Genomic DNA, 22,612 nt, shown 5'->3' with positions numbered 1-22,612 from the left:
AGATCACTGTATTCAAAGATCAGAGTGGAGTGGTTACCAATACACCAAGAAACCACATTCATTAGGGAACATCTAAACATTTTTTTCTAAAATGTTAGATTCTTAGAAGACACATTTTATTGAAGTTATTGTACATATATTAACATCGTGGCTTATTTGGATTACACAGTAACATTTATATAATTACAAACATTTCTATATCTACCTTTTTTAGATTTTAGTACGTTTTTACAATAATCAGTGATTTAAAAAAATGTATTATATGTATAAAAAAGAAAAGTTTTTGTCAATCAAGGACTTAAACTGAAGGTACTAAAATGCACCTGGTCCCACTGAGATTTGAACTCAATTTACTGGATTCAGAGTACAGAGTGCTAACCATAACACCATGGAATCTCCCTTCTAATAACACATATAAAACTTTCTCTCAGAGTGTAAGATCTTTATTTCTACAAGATACAGAAATATTCACTCAGAGAGATATGTACTACATTGTATTTACAAATAAAACCATTAGGACCTACCAATTTGTATATACAGATTATTAGTTTCAGAGTCCAGAATTGTTAACAGTACACCATGAAAGCTCATTCATATGGTGGCATGTAAAAAATGTTCTCACAGTGTAAGATTCTTAGAGGTTACATTTTATTGGAATTATATTACCGATAAACCTGTCTCTCAGTGTGTATGATTCTTAATTTATGCAATATATAGATATTTTCTTTCTCAGAGATATGAACTGCATAATACTTACAAAAAAACAATAGGACCTACCAAGATGTAAATACAAATCATGGATTCAGAGTCCAAAATGGTTACAAATACACCAGGAAACCTCATTCATGAGGAAGCATTTAAACAGTTTTTATTAGAATGTACTCTCAGAGAAATATAAACTGAACGGTACTTACAAAAAACCAATAGGACCTACCAAGATTTAAATCCAGATCACTGGATTCAAAGATCAGAGTGGTTACCAATACACCAAGAAACTTCATTCATGAGGGAGAGCTAAACATTTTTTTCTAAAATGTTAGATTCTTAGAAGACACATTTTATTGCAATTATTGTACATATATTTACATCAACGCTTATTTGGGTTATATAGTAAAATTCATATAATTACATACATTTCTATAACTACCTTTTTTTAGCTTTTAGTACATATTTACAAAAATCAGTGATTTAAAAAAATTATTATATGTATGAAAAAGTAGACTTTCTGTCAATCAAGAACTTAAACTGAAGGTACTAAAACACATCAGGTCCCACCGAGATTTGAACTCGGATCGCTGGATTCAGAGTCCAGAGTGCTAACCATTACACCATGGAACCTCTCTTCTAACACAACATATACAACTTTCTCTTAGAGTGTGAGATCTTATTTTCTACAAGTTACAGGAATAATAATCAGAGAGATAAGTATTACATTGTATTTACAAAAAAAGGCCATTAGGACCTACCAAATTTTTATACAGATTATAGGTTTCAGAGTCCAGAATTGTTAACAGTACACAATGAAACCTTATTCATATGGTAGCATGTACATTTTTTTGTCAGAGTATAAGATTCTTAGTGGATACATTTTATTGGAATTAAATGACAGATAAACCTGTCTCTCAGTGTGTAAGATTCTTAATGTATGCAATTTATAGATATTTTCTTTCTCAGAGATATTAACTGTATTGTACTTACAACAAAACCAATAGAACCTACCAAGATGTAAATATAGATCATGGATTCAGAGTCCAAAATGTTTACCAATACACCATGAAACCTCATCCATTAGGGAGCATCTAAATATTTTTATAAGAATGTACTCTCAGAGAGATATGAACTGAATGGTACTTACAAAAAACCAATAGGACCTACCAAGATTTAAATACAGATCACTGTATTCAAAGATCAGAGTGGAGTGGTTACCAATACACCAAGAAACCACATTCATTAGGGAACATCTAAACATTTTTTTCTAAAATGTTAGATTCTTAGAAGACACATTTTATTGAAGTTCTTGTACATATATTAACATCGTGGCTTATTTGGATTACACAGTAACATTTATATAATTACAAACATTTCTATATCTACCTTTTTTAGATTTTAGTACATTTTTACAATAATCAGTGATTTAAAAAAATGTATTATATGTATAAAAAAGAAAAGTTTTTGTCAATCAAGGACTTAAACTGAAGGTACTAAAATGCACCTGGTCCCACTGAGATTTGAACTCAATTTACTGGATTCAGAGTACAGAGTGCTAACCATAACACCATGGAATCTCCCTTCTAATAACACATATAAAACTTTCTCTCAGAGTGTAAGATCTTTATTTCTACAAGATACAGAAATATTCATTCAGAGAGATATGTACTACATTGTATTTACAAATAAAACCATTAGGACCTACCAATTTGTATATACAGATTATTAGTTTCAGAGTCCAGAATTGTTAACAGTACACCATGAAAGCTCATTCATATGGTGGCATGTAAAAAATGTTCTCACAGTGTAAGATTCTTAGAGGTTACATTTTATTGGAATTATATTACCGATAAACCTGTCTCTCAGTGTGTATGATTCTTAATTTATGCAATATATAGATATTTTCTTTCTCAGAGATATGAACTGCATAATACTTACAAAAAAACAATAGGACCTACCAAGATGTAAATACAAATCATGGATTCAGAGTCCAAAATGGTTACAAATACACCAGGAAACCTCATTCATGAGGAAGCATTTAAACAGTTTTTATTAGAATGTACTCTCAGAGAAATATAAACTGAACGGTACTTACAAAAAACCAATAGGACCTACCAAGATTTAAATCCAGATCACTGGATTCAAAGATCAGAGTGGTTACCAATACACCAAGAAACTTCATTCATGAGGGAGAGCTAAACATTTTTTTCTAAAATGTTAGATTCTTAGAAGACACATTTTATTGCAATTATTGTACATATATTTACATCAACGCTTATTTGGGTTATATAGTAAAATTCATATAATTACATACATTTCTATAACTACCTTTTTTTAGCTTTTAGTACATATTTACAAAAATCAGTGATTTAAAAAAATTATTATATGTATGAAAAAGTAGACTTTCTGTCAATCAAGAACTTAAACTGAAGGTACTAAAACACATCAGGTCCCACCGAGATTTGAACTCGGATCGCTGGATTCAGAGTCCAGAGTGCTAACCATTACACCATGGAACCTCTCTTCTAACACAACATATACAACGTTCTCTTAGAGTGTGAGATCTTATTTTCTACAAGTTACAGGAATAATAATCAGAGAGATAAGTATTACATTGTATTTACAAAAAAAGGCCATTAGGACCTACCAAATTTTTATACAGATTATAGGTTTCAGAGTCCAGAATTGTTAACAGGACACAATGAAACCTTATTCATATGGTAGCATGTACATTTTTTTGTCAGAGTATAAGATTCTACATTTATTGGAATTAAATGACAGATAAACCTGTCTCTCAGTGTGTAAGATTCTTAATGTATGCAATTTATAGATATTTTCTTTCTCAGAGATATTAACTGTATTGTACTTACAACAAAACCAATAGAACCTACCAAGATGTAAATATAGATCATGGATTCAGAGTCCAAAATGTTTACCAATACACCATGAAACCTCATCCATTAGGGAGCATCTAAATATTTTTATTAGAATGTACTCTCAGAGAGATATGAACTGAATGGTACTTACAAAAAACCAATAGGACCTACCAAGATTTAAATACAGATCACTGTATTCAAAGATCAGAGTGGAGTGGTTACCAATACACCAAGAAACCACATTCATTAGGGAACATCTAAACATTTTTTTCTAAAATGTTAGATTCTTAGAAGACACATTTTATTGAAGTTATTGTACATATATTAACATCGTGGCTTATTTGGATTACACAGTAACATTTATATAATTACAAACATTTCTATAACTACCTTTTTTAGATTTTAGTACATTTTTACAATAATCAGTGATTTAAAAAAATGTATTATATGTATAAAAAAGAAAAGTTTTTGTCAATCAAGGACTTAAACTGAAGGTACTAAAATGCACCTGGTCCCACTGAGATTTGAACTCAATTTACTGGATTCAGAGTACAGAGTGCTAACCATAACACCATTTAATCTCCCTTCTAATAACACATATAAAACTTTCTCTCAGAGTGTAAGATCTTTATTTCTACAAGAAACAGAAATATTCATTCAGAGAGATATGTACTACATTGTATTTACAAATAAAACCATTAGGACCTACCAATTTGTATATACAGATTATTAGTTTCAGAGTCCAGAATTGTTAACAGTACACCATGAAAGCTCATTCATATGGTGGCATGTAAAAAATGTTCTCACAGTGTAAGATTCTTAGAGGTTACATTTTATTGGAATTATATTACCGATAAACCTGTCTCTCAGTGTGTATGATTCTTAATTTATGCAATTTATAGATATTTTCTTTCTCAGAGATATGAACTGCATAATACTTACAAAAAAACAATAGGACCTACCAAGATGTAAATACAAATCATGGATTCAGAGTCCAAAATGGTTACAAATACACCAGGAAACCTCATTCATGAGGAAGCATTTAAACAGTTTTTATTAGAATGTACTCTCAGAGAAATATAAACTGAACGGTACTTACAAAAAACCAATAGGACCTACCAAGATTTAAATACAGATCACTGGATTCAAAGATCAGAGTGGTTACCAATACAACAAGAAACTTCATTCATGAGGGACAGCTAAACATTTTTTTCTAAAATGTTAGATTCTTAGAAGACACATTTTATTGCAATTATTGTACATATATTTAAATCAACGCTTATTTGGGTTATATAGTAAAATTCATATAATTACATACATTTCTATAACTACCTTTTTTTAGCTTTTAGTACATATTTACAAAAATCAGTGATTTAAAAAAATTATTATATGTATGAAAAAGTAGACTTTCTGTCAATCAAGAACTTAAACTGAAGGTACTAAAATATATCAGGTCCCACCGAGATTTGAACTCGGATCACTGGATTCAGAGTCCAGAGTGCTAACCATTACACCATGGAACCTCTCTTCTAACACAACATATACAACTTTCTCTTAGAGTGTGAGATCTTATTTTCTACAAGTTACAGGAATAATAATCAGAGAGATAAGTATTACATTGTATTTACAAAAAAAGGCCCTTAGGACCTACCAAATTTTTATACAGATTATAGGTTTCAGAGTCCAGAATTGTTAACAGTACACAATGAAACCTTATTCATATGGTAGCATGTACATTTTTTTTAAGAGTATAAGATTCTTAGTGGATACATTTTATTGGAATTAAATGACAGATAAACCTGTCTCTCAGTGTGTAAGATTCTTAATGTATGCAATTTATAGATATTTTCTTTCTCAGAGATATTAACTGTATTGTACTTACAACAAAACCAATAGAACCTACCAAGATGTAAATATAGATCATGGATTCAGAGTCCAAAATGTTTACCAATACACCATGAAACCTCATCCATTAGGGAGCATCTAAATATTTTTATAAGAATGTACTCTCAGAGAGATATGAACTGAATGGTACTTACAAAAAACCAATAGGACCTACCAAGATTTAAATACAGATCACTGTATTCAAAGATCAGAGTGGAGTGGTTACCAATACACCAAGAAACCACATTCATTAGGGAACATCTAAACATGTTTTTCTAAAATGTTAGATTCTTAGAAGACACATTTTATTGAAGTTATTGTACATATATTAACATCGTGGCTTATTTGGATTACACAGTAACATTTATATAATTACAAACATTTCTATATCTACCTTTTTTAGATTTTAGTACATTTTTACAATAATCAGTGATTTAAAAAAATGTATTATATGTATAAAAAAGAAAAGTTTTTGGCAATCAAGGACTTAAACTGAAGGTACTAAAATGCACCTGGTCCCACTGAGATTTGAACTCAATTTACTGAATTCAGAGTACAGAGTGCTAACCATAACACCATGGAATCTCCCTTCTAATAACACATATAAAACTTTCTCTCAGAGTGTAAGATCTTTATTTCTACAAGATACAGAAATATTCATTCAGAGAGATATGTACTACATTGTATTTACAAATAAAACCATTAGGACCTACCAATTTGTATATACAGATTATTAGTTTCAGAGTCCAGAATTGTTAACAGTACACCATGAAAGCTCATTCATATGGTGGCATGTAAAAAATGTTCTCACAGTGTAAGATTCTTAGAGGTTACATTTTATTGGAATTATATTACCGATAAACCTGTCTCTCAGTGTGTATGATTCTTAATTTATGCAATATATAGATATTTTCTTTCTCAGAGATATGAACTGCATAATACTTACAAAAAAACAATAGGACCTACAAAGATGTAAATACAAATCATGGATTCAGAGTCCAAAATGGTTACAAATACACCAGGAAACCTCATTCATGAGGAAGCATTTAAACAGTTTTTATTAGAATGTACTCTCAGAGAAATATAAACTGAACGGTACTTACAAAAAACCAATAGGACCTACCAAGATTTAAATCCAGATCACTGGATTCAAAGATCAGAGTGGTTACCAATACACCAAGAAACTTCATTCATGAGGGACAGCTAAACATTTTTTTCTAAAATGTTAGATTCTTAGAAGACACATTTTGTTGCAATTATTGTACATATATTTACATCAACGCTTATTTGGGTTATATACTAAAATTCATATAATTACATACATTTCTATAACTACCTTTTTTTAGCTTTTAGTACATATTTACAAAAATCAGTGATTTAAAAAAATTATTATATGTATGAAAAAGTAGACTTTCTGTCAATCAAGAACTTAAACTGAAGGTACTAAAACACATCAGGTCCCACCAAGATTTGAACTCGGATCGCTGGATTCAGAGTCCAGAGTGCTAACCATTACACCATGGAACCTCTCTTCTAACACAACATATACAACTTTCTCTTAGAGTGTGAGATCTTATTTTCTACAAGTTACAGGAATAATAATCAGAGAGATAAGTATTACATTGTATTTACAAAAAAAGGCCATTAGGACCTACCAAATTTTTATACAGATTATAGGTTTCAGAGTACAGAATTGTTAACAGTACACAATGAAACCTTATTCATATGGTAGCATGTACATTTTTTTTTTCAGAGTATAAGATTCTTAGTGGATACATTTTATTGGAATTAAATGACAGATAAACCTGTCTCTCAGTGTGTAAGATTCTTAATTTATGCAATTTATAGATATTTTCTTTCTCAGAGATATTAACTGTATTGTACTTACAACAAAACCAATAGAACCTACCAAGATGTAAATATAGATCATGGATTCAGAGTCCAAAATGTTTACCAATACACCATGAAACCTCATCCATTAGGGAGCATCTAAATATTTTTATAAGAATGTACTCTCAGAGAGATATGAACTGAATGGTACTTACAAATAACCAATAGGACCTACCAAGATTTAAATACAGATCACTGTATTCAAAGATCAGAGTGGAGTGGTTACCAATACACCAAGAAACCACATTCATTAGGGAACATCTAAACATTTTTTTCTAAAATGTTAGATTCTTAGAAGACACATTTTATTGAAGTTATTGTACATATATTAACATCGTGGCTTATTTGGATTACACAGTAACATTTATATAATTACAAACATTTCTATATCTACCTTTTTTAGATTTTAGTACATTTTTACAATAATCAGTGATTTAAAAAAATGTATTATATGTATAAAAAAGAAAAGTTTTTGTCAATCAAGGACTTAAACTGAAGGTACTAAAATGCACCTGGTCCCACTGAGATTTGAACTCAATTTACTGGATTCAGAGTACAGAGTGCTAACCATAACACCATGGAATCTCCCTTCTAATAACACATATAAAACTTTCTCGCAGAGTGTAAGATCTTTATTTCTACAAGATACAGAAATATTCATTCAGAGAGATATGTACTACATTGTATTTACAAATAAAACCATTAGGACCTACCAATTTGTATATACAGATTATTAGTTTCAGAGTCCAGAATTGTTAACAGTACACCATGAAAGCTCATTCATATGGTGGCATGTAAAAATTTTTCTCACAGTGTAAGATTCTTAGAGGTTACATTTTATTGGAATTATATTACCGATAAACCTGTCTCTCAGTGTGTATGATTCTTAAATTATGCAATTTATAGATATTTTCTTTCTCAGACATATGAACTGCATAATACTTACAAAAAAACAATAGGACCTACCAAGATGTAAATACAAATCATGGATTCAGAGTCCAAAATGGTTACAAATACACCAGGAAACCTCATTCATGAGGAAGCATTTAAACAGTTTTTATTAGAATGTACTCTCAGAGAAATATAAACTGAACGGTACTTACAAAAAACCAATAGGACCTACCAAGATTTAAATCCAGATCACTGGATTCAAAGATCAGAGTGGTTACCAATACACCAAGAAACTTCATTCATGAGGGAGAGCTAAACATTTTTTTCTAAAATGTTAGATTCTTAGAAGACACATTTTATTGCAATTATTGTACATATATTTACATCAACGCTTATTTGGGTTATATAGTAAAATTCATATAATTACATACATTTCTATAACTACCTTTTTTTAGCTTTTAGTACATATTTACAAAAATCAGTGATTTAAAAAAATTATTATATGTATGAAAAAGTAGACTTTCTGTCAATCAAGAACTTAAACTGAAGGTACTAAAACACATCAGGTCCCACCGAGATTTGAACTCGGATCGCTGGATTCAGAGTCCAGAGTGCTAACCATTACACCATGGAACCTCTCTTCTAACACAACATATACAACGTTCTCTTAGAGTGTGAGATCTTATTTTCTACAAGTTACAGGAATAATAATCAGAGAGATAAGTATTACATTGTATTTACAAAAAAAGGCCATTAGGACCTACCAAATTTTTATACAGATTATAGGTTTCAGAGTCCAGAATTGTTAACAGGACACAATGAAACCTTATTCATATGGTAGCATGTACATTTTTTTGTCAGAGTATAAGATTCTACATTTATTGGAATTAAATGACAGATAAACCTGTCTCTCAGTGTGTAAGATTCTTAATTTATGCAATTTATAGAAATTTTCTTTCTCAGAGATATTAACTGTATTGTACTTACAACAAAACCAATAGAACCTACCAAGATGTAAATATAGATCATGGATTCAGAGTCCAAAATGTTTACCAATACACCATGAAACCTCATCCATTAGGGAGCATCTAAATATTTTTATTAGAATGTACTCTCAGAGAGATATGAACTGAATGGTACTTACAAAAAACCAATAGGACCTACCAAGATTTAAATACAGATCACTGTATTCAAAGATCAGAGTGGAGTGGTTACCAATACACCAAGAAACCACATTCATTAGGGAACATCTAAACATTTTTTTCTAAAATGTTAGATTCTTAGAAGACACATTTTATTGAAGTTATTGTACATATATTAACATCAATGCTTATTTGGATTACACAGTAACATTTATATAATTACAAACATTTCTATAACTACCTTTTTTAGATTTTAGTACATTTTTACAATAATCAGTGATTTAAAAAAATGTATTATATGTATAAAAAAGAAAAGTTTTTGTCAATCAAGGACTTAAACTGAAGGTACTAAAATGCACCTGGTCCCACTGAGATTTGAACTCAATTTACTGGATTCAGAGTACAGAGTGCTAACCATAACACCATTTAATCTCCCTTCTAATAACACATATAAAACTTTCTCTCAGAGTGTAAGATCTTTATTTCTACAAGAAACAGAAATATTCATTCAGAGAGATATGTACTACATTGTATTTACAAATAAAACCATTAGGACCTACCAATTTGTATATACAGATTATTAGTTTCAGAGTCCAGAATTGTTAACAGTACACCATGAAAGCTCATTCATATGGTGGCATGTAAAAAATGTTCTCACAGTGTAAGATTCTTAGAGGTTACATTTTATTGGAATTATATTACCGATAAACCTGTCTCTCAGTGTGTATGATTCTTAATTTATGCAATTTATAGATATTTTCTTTCTCAGAGATATGAACTGCATAATACTTACAAAAAAACAATAGGACCTACCAAGATGTAAATACAAATCATGGATTCAGAGTCCAAAATGGTTACAAATACACCAGGAAACCTCATTCATGAGGAAGCATTTAAACAGTTTTTATTAGAATGTACTCTCAGAGAAATATAAACTGAACGGTACTTACAAAAAACCAATAGGACCTACCAAGATTTAAATACAGATCACTGGATTCAAAGATCAGAGTGGTTACCAATACAACAAGAAACTTCATTCATGAGGGACAGCTAAACATTTTTTTCTAAAATGTTAGATTCTTAGAAGACACATTTTATTGCAATTATTGTACATATATTTAAATCAACGCTTATTTGGGTTATATAGTAAAATTCATATAATTACATACATTTCTATAACTACCTTTTTTTAGCTTTTAGTACATATTTACAAAAATCAGTGATTTAAAAAAATTATTATATGTATGAAAAAGTAGACTTTCTGTCAATCAAGAACTTAAACTGAAGGTACTAAAATATATCAGGTCCCACCGAGATTTGAACTCGGATCACTGGATTCAGAGTCCAGAGTGCTAACCATTACACCATGGAACCTCTCTTCTAACACAACATATACAACTTTCTCTTAGAGTGTGAGATCTTATTTTCTACAAGTTACAGGAATAATAATCAGAGAGATAAGTATTACATTGTATTTACAAAAAAAGGCCCTTAGGACCTACCAAATTTTTATACAGATTATAGGTTTCAGAGTCCAGAATTGTTAACAGTACACAATGAAACCTTATTCATATGGTAGCATGTACATTTTTTTTAAGAGTATAAGATTCTTAGTGGATACATTTTATTGGAATTAAATGACAGATAAACCTGTCTCTCAGTGTGTAAGATTCTTAATGTATGCAATTTATAGATATTTTCTTTCTCAGAGATATTAACTGTATTGTACTTACAACAAAACCAATAGAACCTACCAAGATGTAAATATAGATCATGGATTCAGAGTCCAAAATGTTTACCAATACACCATGAAACCTCATCCATTAGGGAGCATCTAAATATTTTTATAAGAATGTACTCTCAGAGAGATATGAACTGAATGGTACTTACAAATAACCAATAGGACCTACCAAGATTTAAATACAGATCACTGTATTCAAAGATCAGAGTGGAGTGGTTACCAATACACCAAGAAACCACATTCATTAGGGAACATCTAAACATTTTTTTCTAAAATGTTAGATTCTTAGAAGACACATTTTATTGAAGTTATTGTACATATATTAACATCGTGGCTTATTTGGATTACACAGTAACATTTATATAATTACAAACATTTCTATATCTACCTTTTTTAGATTTTAGTACATTTTTACAATAATCAGTGATTTAAAAAAATGTATTATATGTATAAAAAAGAAAAGTTTTTGTCAATCAAGGACTTAAACTGAAGGTACTAAAATGCACCTGGTCCCACTGAGATTTGAACTCAATTTACTGGATTCAGAGTACAGAGTGCTAACCATAACACCATGGAATCTCCCTTCTAATAACACATATAAAACTTTCTCTCAGAGTGTAAGATCTTAATTTCTACAAGATACAGAAATATTAATTCAGAGAGATATGTACTACATTGTATTTACAAATAAAACCATTAGGACCTATCAATTTGTATATACAGATTATTGGTTTCAGAGTCCAGAATTGTTAACAGTACACCATGAAAGCTCATTCATATGGTGGCATGTAAAAAATGTTCTCACAGTGTAAGATTCTTAGAGGTTACATTTTATTGGAATTATATTACAGATAAACCTGTCTCTCAGTGTGTATGATTCTTAAATTATGCAATTTATAGATATTTTCTTTCTCAGAGATATGATCTGCATAATACTTACAAAAAAACAATAGGACCTACCAAGACGTAAATACAAATCATGGATTCAGAGTCCAAAATGGTTACAAATACACCAGGAAACCTCATTCATGAGGAAGCATTTAAACAGTTTTTATTAGAATGTACTCTCAGAGAAATATAAACTGAACGGTACTTACAAAAAACCAATAGGACCTACCAAGATTTAAATCCAGATCACTGGATTCAAAGATCAGAGTGGTTACCAATACACCAAGAAACTTCATTCATGAGGGACAGCTAAACATTTTTTTCTAAAATGTTAGATTCTTAGAAGACACATTTTATTGCAATTATTGTACATATATTTACATCAACGCTTATTTGGGTTATATAGTAAAATTCATATAATTACATACATTTCTATAACTACCTTTTTTTAGCTTTTAGTACATATTTACAAAAATCAGTGATTTAAAAAAATTATTATATGTATGAAAAAGTAGACTTTCTGTCAATCAAGAACTTAAACTGAAGGTACTAAAACACATCAGGTCCCACCGAGATTTGAACTCGGATCGCTGGATTCAGAGTCCAGAGTGCTAACCATTACACCATGGAACCTCTCTTCTAACACAACATATACAACTTTCTCTTAGAGTGTGAGATCTTATTTTCTACAAGTTACAGGAATAATAATCAGAGAGATAAGTATTACATTGTATTTACAAAAAAAGGCCATTAGGACCTACCAAATTTTTATACAGATTATAGGTTTCAGAGTCCAGAATTGTTAACAGTACACAATGAAACCTTATTCATATGGTAGCATGTACATTTTTTTGTCAGAGTATAAGATTCTTAGTGGATACATTTTATTGGAATTAAATGACAGATAAACCTGTCTCTCAGTGTGTAAGATTCTTAATGTATGCAATTTATAGATATTTTCTTTCTCAGAGATATTAACTGTATTGTACTTACAACAAAACCAATAGAACCTACCAAGATGTAAATATAGATCATGGATTCAGAGTCCAAAATGTTTACCAATACACCATGAAACCTCATCCATTAGGGAGCATCTAAATATTTTTATAAGAGTGTACTCTCAGAGAGATATGAACTGAATGGTACTTACAAAAAACCAATAGGACCTACCAAGATTTAAATACAGATCACTGTATTCAAAGATCAGAGTGGAGTGGTTACCAATACACCAAGAAACCACATTCATTAGGGAACATCTAAACATTTTTTTCTAAAATGTTAGATTCTTAGAAGACACATTTTATTGAAGTTATTGTACATATATTAACATCGTGGCTTATTTGGATTACACAGTAACATTTATATAATTACAAACATTTCTATATCTACCTTTTTTAGATTTTAGTACGTTTTTACAATAATCAGTGATTTAAAAAAATGTATTATATGTATAAAAAAGAAAAGTTTTTGTCAATCAAGGACTTAAACTGAAGGTACTAAAATGCACCTGGTCCCACTGAGATTTGAACTCAATTTACTGGATTCAGAGTACAGAGTGCTAACCATAACACCATGGAATCTCCCTTCTAATAACACATATAAAACTTTCTCTCAGAGTGTAAGATCTTTATTTCTACAAGATACAGAAATATTCACTCAGAGAGATATGTACTACATTGTATTTACAAATAAAACCATTAGGACCTACCAATTTGTATATACAGATTATTAGTTTCAGAGTCCAGAATTGTTAACAGTACACCATGAAAGCTCATTCATATGGTGGCATGTAAAAAATGTTCTCACAGTGTAAGATTCTTAGAGGTTACATTTTATTGGAATTATATTACCGATAAACCTGTCTCTCAGTGTGTATGATTCTTAATTTATGCAATATATAGATATTTTCTTTCTCAGAGATATGAACTGCATAATACTTACAAAAAAACAATAGGACCTACCAAGATGTAAATACAAATCATGGATTCAGAGTCCAAAATGGTTACAAATACACCAGGAAACCTCATTCATGAGGAAGCATTTAAACAGTTTTTATTAGAATGTACTCTCAGAGAAATATAAACTGAACGGTACTTACAAAAAACCAATAGGACCTACCAAGATTTAAATCCAGATCACTGGATTCAAAGATCAGAGTGGTTACCAATACACCAAGAAACTTCATTCATGAGGGAGAGCTAAACATTTTTTTCTAAAATGTTAGATTCTTAGAAGACACATTTTATTGCAATTATTGTACATATATTTACATCAACGCTTATTTGGGTTATATAGTAAAATTCATATAATTACATACATTTCTATAACTACCTTTTTTTAGCTTTTAGTACATATTTACAAAAATCAGTGATTTAAAAAAATTATTATATGTATGAAAAAGTAGACTTTCTGTCAATCAAGAACTTAAACTGAAGGTACTAAAACACATCAGGTCCCACCGAGATTTGAACTCGGATCGCTGGATTCAGAGTCCAGAGTGCTAACCATTACACCATGGAACCTCTCTTCTAACACAACATATACAACTTTCTCTTAGAGTGTGAGATCTTATTTTCTACAAGTTACAGGAATAATAATCAGAGAGATAAGTATTACATTGTATTTACAAAAAAAGGCCATTAGGACCTACCAAATTTTTATACAGATTATAGGTTTCAGAGTCCAGAATTGTTAACAGTACACAATGAAACCTTATTCATATGGTAGCATGTACATTTTTTTTAAGAGTATAAGATTCTTAGTGGATACATTTTATTGGAATTAAATGACAGATAAACCTGTCTCTCAGTGTGTAAGATTCTTAATGTATGCAATTTATAGATATTTTCTTTCTCAGAGATATTAACTGTATTGTACTTACAACAAAACCAATAGAACCTACCAAGATGTAAATATAGATCATGGATTCAGAGTCCAAAATGTTTACCAATACACCATGAAACCTCATCCATTAGGGAGCATCTAAATATTTTTATAAGAGTGTACTCTCAGAGAGATATGAACTGAATGGTACTTACAAAAAACCAATAGGACCTACCAAGATTTAAATACAGATCACTGTATTCAAAGATCAGAGTGGAGTGGTTACCAATACACCAAGAAACCACATTCATTAGGGAACATCTAAACATTTTTTTCTAAAATGTTAGATTCTTAGAAGACACATTTTATTGAAGTTATTGTACATATATTAACATCGTGGCTTATTTGGATTACACAGTAACATTTATATAATTACAAACATTTCTATATCTACCTTTTTTAGATTTTAGTACGTTTTTACAATAATCAGTGATTTAAAAAAATGTATTATATGTATAAAAAAGAAAAGTTTTTGTCAATCAAGGACTTAAACTGAAGGTACTAAAATGCACCTGGTCCCACTGAGATTTGAACTCAATTTACTGGATTCAGAGTACAGAGTGCTAACCATAACACCATGGAATCTCCCTTCTAATAACACATATAAAACTTTCTCTCAGAGTGTAAGATCTTTATTTCTACAAGATACAGAAATATTCACTCAGAGAGATATGTACTACATTGTATTTACAAATAAAACCATTAGGACCTACCAATTTGTATATACAGATTATTAGTTTCAGAGTCCAGAATTGTTAACAGTACACCATGAAAGCTCATTCATATGGTGGCATGTAAAAAATGTTCTCACAGTGTAAGATTCTTAGAGGTTACATTTTATTGGAATTATATTACCGATAAACCTGTCTCTCAGTGTGTATGATTCTTAATTTATGCAATATATAGATATTTTCTTTCTCAGAGATATGAACTGCATAATACTTACAAAAAAACAATAGGACCTACCAAGATGTAAATACAAATCATGGATTCAGAGTCCAAAATGGTTACAAATACACCAGGAAACCTCATTCATGAGGAAGCATTTAAACAGTTTTTATTAGAATGTACTCTCAGAGAAATATAAACTGAACGGTACTTACAAAAAACCAATAGGACCTACCAAGATTTAAATCCAGATCACTGGATTCAAAGATCAGAGTGGTTACCAATACACCAAGAAACTTCATTCATGAGGGAGAGCTAAACATTTTTTTCTAAAATGTTAGATTCTTAGAAGACACATTTTATTGCAATTATTGTACATATATTTACATCAACGCTTATTTGGGTTATATAGTAAAATTCATATAATTACATACATTTCTATAACTACCTTTTTTTAGCTTTTAGTACATATTTACAAAAATCAGTGATTTAAAAAAATTATTATATGTATGAAAAAGTAGACTTTCTGTCAATCAAGAACTTAAACTGAAGGTACTAAAACACATCAGGTCCCACCGAGATTTGAACTCGGATCGCTGGATTCAGAGTCCAGAGTGCTAACCATTACACCATGGAACCTCTCTTCTAACACAACATATACAACTTTCTCTTAGAGTGTGAGATCTTATTTTCTACAAGTTACAGGAATAATAATCAGAGAGATAAGTATTACATTGTATTTACAAAAAAAGGCCATTAGGACCTACCAAATTTTTATACAGATTATAGGTTTCAGAGTCCAGAATTGTTAACAGTACACAATGAAACCTTATTCATATGGTAGCATGTACATTTTTTTGTCAGAGTATAAGATTCTTAGTGGATACATTTTATTGGAATTAAATGACAGATAAACCTGTCTCTCAGTGTGTAAGATTCTTAATGTATGCAATTTATAGATATTTTCTTTCTCAGAGATATTAACTGTATTGTACTTACAACAAAACCAATAGAACCTACCAAGATGTAAATATAGATCATGGATTCAGAGTCCAAAATGTTTACCAATACACCATGAAACCTCATCCATTAGGGAGCATCTAAATATTTTTATAAGAATGTACTCTCAGAGAGATATGAACTGAATGGTACTTACAAAAAACCAATAGGACCTACCAAGATTTAAATACAGATCACTGTATTCAAAGATCAGAGTGGAGTGGTTACCAATACACCAAGAAACCACATTCATTAGGGAACATCTAAACATTTTTTTCTAAAATGTTAGATTCTTAGAAGACACATTTTATTGAAGTTATTGTACATATATTAACATCGTGGCTTATTTGGATTACACAGTAACATTTATATAATTACAAACATTTCTATATCTACCTTTTTTAGATTTTAGTACATTTTTACAATAATCAGTGATTTAAAAAAATGTATTATATGTATAAAAAAGAAAAGTTTTTGTCAATCAAGGACTTAAACTGAAGGTACTAAAATGCACCTGGTCCCACTGAGATTTGAACTCAATTTACTGGATTCAGAGTACAGAGTGCTAACCATAACACCATGGAATCTCCCTTCTAATAACACATATAAAACTTTCTCTCAGAGTGTAAGATCTTTATTTCTACAAGATACAGAAATATTCATTCAGAGAGATATGTACTACATTGTATTTACAAATAAAACCATTAGGACCTACCAATTTGTATATACAGATTATTAGTTTCAGAGTCCAGAATTGTTAACAGTACACCATGAAAGCTCATTCATATGGTGGCATGTAAAAAATGTTCTCACAGTGTAAGATTCTTAGACGTTACATTTTATTGGAATTATATTACCGATAAACCTGTCTCTCAGTGTGTATGATTCTTAATTTATGCAATATATAGATATTTTCTTTCTCAGAGATATGAACTGCATAATACTTACAAAAAAACAATAGGACCTACCAAGATGTAAATACAAATCATGGATTCAGAGTCCAAAATGGTTACAAATACACCAGGAAACCTCATTCATGAGGAAGCATTTAAACAGTTTTTATTAGAATGTACTCTCAGAGAAATATAAACTGAACGGTACTTACAAAAAACCAATAGGACCTACCAAGATTTAAATCCAGATCACTGGATTCAAAGATCAGAGTGGTTACCAATACACCAAGAAACTTCATTCATGAGGGAGAGCTAAACATTTTTTTCTAAAATGTTAGATTCTTAGAAGACACATTTTATTGCAATTATTGTACATATATTTACATCAACGCTTATTTGGGTTATATAGTAAAATTCATATAATTACATACATTTCTATAACTACCTTTTTTTAGCTTTTAGTACATATTTACAAAAATCAGTGATTTAAAAAAATTATTATATGTATGAAAAAGTAGACTTTCTGTCAATCAAGAACTTAAACTGAAGGTACTAAAACACATCAGGTCCCACCGAGATTTGAACTCGGATCGCTGGATTCAGAGTCCAGAGTGCTAACCATTACACCATGGAACCTCTCTTCTAACACAACATATACAACTTTCTCTTAGAGTGTGAGATCTTATTTTCTACAAGTTACAGGAATAATAATCAGAGAGATAAGTATTACATTGTATTTACAAAAAAAGGCCATTAGGACCTACCAAATTTTTATACAGATTATAGGTTTCAGAGTCCAGAATTGTTAACAGGACACAATGAAACCTTATTCATATGGTAGCATGTACATTTTTTTGTCAGAGTATAAGATTCTACATTTATTGGAATTAAATGACAGATAAACCTGTCTCTCAGTGTGTAAGATTCTTAATGTATGCAATTTATAGATATTTTCTTTCTCAGAGATATTAACTGTATTGTACTTACAACAAAACCAATAGAACCTACCAAGATGTAAATATAGATCATGGATTCAGAGTCCAAAATGTTTACCAATACACCATGAAACCTCATCCATTAGGGAGCATCTAAATATTTTTATTAGAATGTACTCTCAGAGAGATATGAACTGAATGGTACTTACAAAAAACCAATAGGACCTACCAAGATTTAAATACAGATCACTGTATTCAAAGATCAGAGTGGAGTGGTTACCAATACACCAAGAAACCACATTCATTAGGGAACATCTAAACATTTTTTTCTAAAATGTTAGATTCTTAGAAGACACATTTTATTGAAGTTATTGTACATATATTAACATCGTGGCTTATTTGGATTACACAGTAACATTTATATAATTACAAACATTTCTATAACTACCTTTTTTAGATTTTAGTACATTTTTACAATAATCAGTGATTTAAAAAAATGTATTATATGTATAAAAAAGAAAAGTTTTTGTCAATCAAGGACTTAAACTGAAGGTACTAAAATGCACCTGGTCCCACTGAGATTTGAACTCAATTTACTGGATTCAGAGTACAGAGTGCTAACCATAACACCATTTAATCTCCCTTCTAATAACACATATAAAACTTTCTCTCAGAGTGTAAGATCTTTATTTCTACAAGAAACAGAAATATTCATTCAGAGAGATATGTACTACATTGTATTTACAAATAAAACCATTAGGACCTACCAATTTGTATATACAGATTATTAGTTTCAGAGTCCAGAATTGTTAACAGTACACCATGAAAGCTCATTCATATGGTGGCATGTAAAAAATGTTCTCACAGTGTAAGATTCTTAGAGGTTACATTTTATTGGAATTATATTACCGATAAACCTGTCTCTCAGTGTGTATGATTCTTAATTTATGCAATTTATAGATATTTTCTTTCTCAGAGATATGAACTGCATAATACTTACAAAAAAACAATAGGACCTACCAAGATGTAAATACAAATCATGGATTCAGAGTCCAAAATGGTTACAAATACACCAGGAAACCTCATTCATGAGGAAGCATTTAAACAGTTTTTATTAGAATGTACTCTCAGAGAAATATAAACTGAACGGTACTTACAAAAAACCAATAGGACCTACCAAGATTTAAATACAGATCACTGGATTCAAAGATCAGAGTGGTTACCAATACAACAAGAAACTTCATTCATGAGGGACAGCTAAACATTTTTTTCTAAAATGTTAGATTCTTAGAAGACACATTTTATTGCAATTATTGTACATATATTTAAATCAACGCTTATTTGGGTTATATAGTAAAATTCATATAATTACATACATTTCTATAACTACCTTTTTTTAGCTTTTAGTACATATTTACAAAAATCAGTGATTTAAAAAAATTATTATATGTATGAAAAAGTAGACTTTCTGTCAATCAAGAACTTAAACTGAAGGTACTAAAATATATCAGGTCCCACCGAGATTTGAACTCGGATCACTGGATTCAGAGTCCAGAGTGCTAACCATTACACCATGGAACCTCTCTTCTAACACAACATATACAACTTTCTCTTAGAGTGTGAGATCTTATTTTCTACAAGTTACAGGAATAATAATCAGAGAGATAAGTATTACATTGTATTTACAAAAAAAGGCCCTTAGGACCTACCAAATTTTTATACAGATTATAGGTTTCAGAGTCCAGAATTGTTAACAGTACACAATGAAACCTTATTCATATGGTAGCATGTACATTTTTTTTAAGAGTATAAGATTCTTAGTGGATACATTTTATTGGAATTAAATGACAGATAAACCTGTCTCTCAGTGTGTAAGATTCTTAATGTATGCAATTTATAGATATTTTCTTTCTCAGAGATATTAACTGTATTGTACTTACAACAAAACCAATAGAACCTACCAAGATGTAAATATAGATCATGGATTCAGAGTCCAAAATGTTTACCAATACACCATGAAACCTCATCCATTAGGGAGCATCTAAATATTTTTATAAGAATGTACTCTCAGAGAGATATGAACTGAATGGTACTTACAAAAAACCAATAGGACCTACCAAGATTTAAATACAGATCACTGTATTCAAAGATCAGAGTGGAGTGGTTACCAATACACCAAGAAACCACATTCATTAGGGAACATCTAAACATTTTTTTCTAAAATGTTAGATTCTTAGAAGACACATTTTATTGAAGTTATTGTACATATATTAACATCGTGGCTTATTTGGATTACACAGTAACATTTATATAATTACAAACATTTCTATATCTACCTTTTTTAGATTTTAGTACATTTTTACAATAATCAGTGATTTAAAAAAATGTATTATATGTATAAAAAAGAAAAGTTTTTGGCAATCAAGGACTTAAACTGAAGGTACTAAAATGCACCTGGTCCCACTGAGATTTGAACTCAATTTACTGAATTCAGAGTACAGAGTGCTAACCATAACACCATGGAATCTCCCTTCTAATAACACATATAAAACTTTCTCTCAGAGTGTAAGATCTTTATTTCTACAAGATACAGAAATATTCATTCAGAGAGATATGTACTACATTGTATTTACAAATAAAACCATTAGGACCTACCAATTTGTATATACAGATTATTAGTTTCAGAGTCCAGAATTGTTAACAGTACACCATGAAAGCTCATTCATATGGTGGCATGTAAAAAATGTTCTCACAGTGTAAGATTCTTAGAGGTTACATTTTATTGGAATTATATTACCGATAAACCTGTCTCTCAGTGTGTATGATTCTTAATTTATGCAATATATAGATATTTTCTTTCTCAGAGATATGAACTGCATAATACTTACAAAAAAACAATAGGACCTACAAAGATGTAAATACAAATCATGGATTCAGAGTCCAAAATGGTTACAAATACACCAGGAAACCTCATTCATGAGGAAGCATTTAAACAGTTTTTATTAGAATGTACTCTCAGAGAAATATAAACTGAACGGTACTTACAAAAAACCAATAGGACCTACCAAGATTTAAATCCAGATCACTGGATTCAAAGATCAGAGTGGTTACCAATACACCAAGAAACTTCATTCATGAGGGACAGCTAAACATTTTTTTCTAAAATGTTAGATTCTTAGAAGACACATTTTGTTGCAATTATTGTACATATATTTACATCAACGCTTATTTGGGTTATATACTAAAATTCATATAATTACATACATTTCTATAACTACCTTTTTTTAGCTTTTAGTACATATTTACAAAAATCAGTGATTTAAAAAAATTATTATATGTATGAAAAAGTAGACTTTCTGTCAATCAAGAACTTAAACTGAAGGTACTAAAACACATCAGGTCCCACCAAGATTTGAACTCGGATCGCTGGATTCAGAGTCCAGAGTGCTAACCATTACACCATGGAACCTCTCTTCTAACACAACATATACAACTTTCTCTTAGAGTGTGAGATCTTATTTTCTACAAGTTACAGGAATAATAATCAGAGAGATAAGTATTACATTGTATTTACAAAAAAAGGCCATTAGGACCTACCAAATTTTTATACAGATTATAGGTTTCAGAGTACAGAATTGTTAACAGTACACAATGAAACCTTATTCATATGGTAGCATGTACATTTTTTTTTTCAGAGTATAAGATTCTTAGTGGATACATTTTATTGGAATTAAATGACAGATAAACCTGTCTCTCAGTGTGTAAGATTCTTAATTTATGCAATTTATAGATATTTTCTTTCTCAGAGATATTAACTGTATTGTACTTACTACAAAACCAATAGAACCTACCAAGATGTAAATATAGATCATGGATTCAGAGTCCAAAATGTTTACCAATACACCATGAAACCTCATCCATTAGGGAGCATCTAAATATTTTTATAAGAATGTACTCTCAGAGAGATATGAACTGAATGGTACTTACAAAAAAC

The 22,612-nt window shown here is 30.2% G+C and overlaps 12 non-coding genes across 12 annotated transcripts; all 12 read right to left on the bottom strand.

Moving 5' to 3' along the window:
- Positions 1-1,266: 1,266 nt before the first annotated feature.
- On the bottom strand, positions 1,267-1,338 carry TRNAQ-CUG (transfer RNA glutamine (anticodon CUG)). The gene has a single exon. It is a non-coding gene; the product is annotated as a tRNA-Gln (tRNA).
- A 1,817-nt stretch (positions 1,339-3,155) lies between these two features.
- On the bottom strand, positions 3,156-3,227 carry TRNAQ-CUG (transfer RNA glutamine (anticodon CUG)). Its single transcript has one exon. It is a non-coding gene; the product is annotated as a tRNA-Gln (tRNA).
- A 1,808-nt stretch (positions 3,228-5,035) lies between these two features.
- On the bottom strand, positions 5,036-5,107 carry TRNAQ-CUG (transfer RNA glutamine (anticodon CUG)). The gene has a single exon. It is a non-coding gene; the product is annotated as a tRNA-Gln (tRNA).
- Positions 5,108-6,923: 1,816 nt separating this feature from the next.
- On the bottom strand, positions 6,924-6,995 carry TRNAQ-CUG (transfer RNA glutamine (anticodon CUG)). The gene has a single exon. It is a non-coding gene; the product is annotated as a tRNA-Gln (tRNA).
- Positions 6,996-8,813: 1,818 nt separating this feature from the next.
- On the bottom strand, positions 8,814-8,885 carry TRNAQ-CUG (transfer RNA glutamine (anticodon CUG)). The gene has a single exon. It is a non-coding gene; the product is annotated as a tRNA-Gln (tRNA).
- Positions 8,886-10,693: 1,808 nt separating this feature from the next.
- Positions 10,694-10,765, bottom strand: TRNAQ-CUG (transfer RNA glutamine (anticodon CUG)). Its single transcript has one exon. It is a non-coding gene; the product is annotated as a tRNA-Gln (tRNA).
- A 1,816-nt stretch (positions 10,766-12,581) lies between these two features.
- On the bottom strand, positions 12,582-12,653 carry TRNAQ-CUG (transfer RNA glutamine (anticodon CUG)). Its single transcript has one exon. It is a non-coding gene; the product is annotated as a tRNA-Gln (tRNA).
- A 1,817-nt stretch (positions 12,654-14,470) lies between these two features.
- Positions 14,471-14,542, bottom strand: TRNAQ-CUG (transfer RNA glutamine (anticodon CUG)). The gene has a single exon. It is a non-coding gene; the product is annotated as a tRNA-Gln (tRNA).
- A 1,816-nt stretch (positions 14,543-16,358) lies between these two features.
- Positions 16,359-16,430, bottom strand: TRNAQ-CUG (transfer RNA glutamine (anticodon CUG)). Its single transcript has one exon. It is a non-coding gene; the product is annotated as a tRNA-Gln (tRNA).
- Positions 16,431-18,247: 1,817 nt separating this feature from the next.
- On the bottom strand, positions 18,248-18,319 carry TRNAQ-CUG (transfer RNA glutamine (anticodon CUG)). The gene has a single exon. It is a non-coding gene; the product is annotated as a tRNA-Gln (tRNA).
- Positions 18,320-20,127: 1,808 nt separating this feature from the next.
- On the bottom strand, positions 20,128-20,199 carry TRNAQ-CUG (transfer RNA glutamine (anticodon CUG)). The gene has a single exon. It is a non-coding gene; the product is annotated as a tRNA-Gln (tRNA).
- Positions 20,200-22,015: 1,816 nt separating this feature from the next.
- TRNAQ-CUG (transfer RNA glutamine (anticodon CUG)) lies at positions 22,016-22,087 on the bottom strand. The gene has a single exon. It is a non-coding gene; the product is annotated as a tRNA-Gln (tRNA).
- Positions 22,088-22,612: the final 525 nt, after the last annotated feature.

Source organism: Pseudophryne corroboree, chromosome 11 (assembly GCF_028390025.1).
Source record: "Pseudophryne corroboree isolate aPseCor3 chromosome 11, aPseCor3.hap2, whole genome shotgun sequence".
Taxonomy (NCBI): Eukaryota; Metazoa; Chordata; class Amphibia; order Anura; family Myobatrachidae; genus Pseudophryne; species Pseudophryne corroboree.
Note: the sequence above shows the minus strand (reverse complement) of the source record. Positions and strands in the feature narration are given on the sequence as shown.